We start from the raw sequence: 2500 nt of genomic DNA, 5'->3' as shown, positions 1-2500 counted from the left end.
AGGGAGGCGGCAGCGGGGTGGGCGGGGGGCTGAGGACCAGGGGGAAGGGGTGAGGAGGAGGAGGGTGAGGAGGAAGAGCGGACGAGCCGGGAGACTCCGACGCCAGGAACTCCAGGACGCCGCCGTCGAAGCTGAAGCTGCCGTTGTCGCTGTTGGGAGGTTTGGAGAAGCGTCGCAGGGAGAAGAAGGCCTTGGAGAAGGAGTCCAACCGCTGCCTGTGCCCCCCAGGCCTCGCCACACCCTCCCCAGCCTCGGGGCCCACGTCGTGGGCAGAGGGATCCACCCAAGTCCCAGGCTTCAGATGGGCCTCTGGAGGATCTAGACTTGGACTGCCAACTTCAAAATCCTCGTCTTCCCCTCCCAAGTTACTCGGACCGATTATATCGTATCCACTGGACTCGACTCTACTGGACTCTACTCTGGACTCTACTCTGGTATCTGATCTGATTCTGTTGTCAAAACTGGAATACCTGTTGAAGAAGCCATCGTCTCTTCCTCCACAGTCTTGGACGTAGTCGTCCTCTCCTCTCTCATCCCCCTCACAGGCTCTGCTGTAGAAGACCTCGTCCCTGGTGGGGTAGCCGGCGTCGTCCGCTCTGTGGACCTCGTCCCCTCCGCTGCTGCTCTCGCCCTCATCCCAAGCCTCACCCCAGGCGTCCTCCCCTCTCTCACCCCCCTCCCCCCGGCTGCCCCAGAACCAGCCCTGGCCGCCCTCCCTCCCTCCTCCTCCTCCTCCTCCTCTCTCCATCCCTCCCCCGCAGTCTGGGTAGTCTCCGCTCCCGGCCCCGCCCCTGCTGCTGTCTCCGCTGCCCCCGGAGAAGGGGCTATAGGACGGGACAGGGGGTCCGGCCTCCACCCCTCCTCCTCCACACTCCTCCAGGAGCTCCAGGGAGGGAAGGGCCGGGGGGGGCCGGCAGGACGCGTGGCCCAGGCCGGGGCTCTGCGCGCTGGGGAGGTCGGGCCGGAGGGGTGGGGGGTGCAGCTGGAGGAGGAAGGGCTCCTGGTAAGGCTGGAAGGGGGAATGATGGTCGGCCATGTGGCGTCGCTGCGTGTGGTGGTGGGACCTCTAGTGGTGGAGACGGGGAACTACAGGACTGGGGGACAGGGGACCTGTTGGGGAAGCGAGGGAGGGGAAGAGAGAGAGAGAGAGAGAGAGAGAGAGAGAGAGAGAGAGAGAGAGAGAGAGAGAGAGAGAGAGAGGGAGAGAGAGAGAGAGAGGGGGAGCAGAGGGTCAGTTGTGTTAAAGTACCAAACATGCATGTACCCAGCCTTAATGTACCAAACCTTAATGTACAGTTCCAAACATGCATGTACTGAGCCTTAATGTACCAAACCTTAATGTACCAACCCTTAATGTACCAAACCTTAATGTACAGTTCCAAACATGCATGTACTGAGCCTTAATGTACCAAACCTTAATGTACCAAACCTTAATGTACAGTTCCAAACATGCATGTACTGAGCCGTAATGTACCAAACCTTAATGTACCAAACCTTAATGTACCAGACGCTAAGGTACCAAACCAAGTCATGCCAAACACCTAGAAATATTCGGATTGCGATACATTTCACAGGAGGGCACACTGAGACCTGTACGAATACACCCTGTGCTTCCCGTCGCAGAAAACCATTGTTACATTTTTCAACTTTTCATACATTTTTCATTTATGTACAGTATGTACAGTATGCCCCATTGACTTCCATTGTAGCCCAGTGAGACCCTGAAGAAAAACGTCATCTAGCTCAATACTGGAACGATGAGGGAAATTATGGTCTCTGTGTTACAGGCGCGTGGTAGACAAACCACAAACAGGACGAAATGTCCAAAATAGCACACTACCCCCAAACGTCACACACCGAACCAGCGACCATGCAACGGAAAGCGCCCTATACCCAGAACACACCGGCTAGCTGACGTAGAGGCTGTTCTATGAGTAGATAGTTCTTCACCTCCCCTCTCTCTCCCTCCTCCTCCTCCTCCCCTCTCCGTCACGCTCGCTGAGCGCTGACCTGATGGACAGCGATCTCTGAACGAGCCAAGCGAGCGGAGGAGAAAACGGAGAGACGAGAGGAGAAAAGAGAGGGAGAGAGAAAGAGAGGAGAAGCGATAGATAGAGAGATGACTACGTACATTCCTTCGCCACTTGCTTCCGTTCTCATCCATATCTTGCGTCTGACTTCACTTCCCCCATCTCTCTCTCTCTCTCTGTCTCTTTCTGTTTCTCTCTCTCTCTCTCTCTCTCTCTCTGTCTCTTTCTGTTTCTCTCTCTCTCTCTCTCTCTCTCTTCTTTTCTCTCTCTCTCTCTCTGTCTCTTTGTCTCTCTCTCACCACCAACATGACCGACAAAAAAATGTGCTCAAAATATCTTACACAAGCATACGCAGTTCGCACACACACACACACACACACACACACACACACACACACACAACCTCATCATCTCCTCTTTCACACACGATTCTCATCTCATATCTGATATCACACATACACACACACGCA

The sequence above is a fragment of the Borostomias antarcticus genome (genome assembly GCF_949987555.1).
Source record: "Borostomias antarcticus genome assembly, contig: scaffold_449, whole genome shotgun sequence".
In the NCBI taxonomy this organism is placed as follows: Eukaryota; Metazoa; Chordata; class Actinopteri; order Stomiiformes; family Stomiidae; genus Borostomias; species Borostomias antarcticus.
This window is presented reverse-complemented; position numbering follows the sequence as displayed.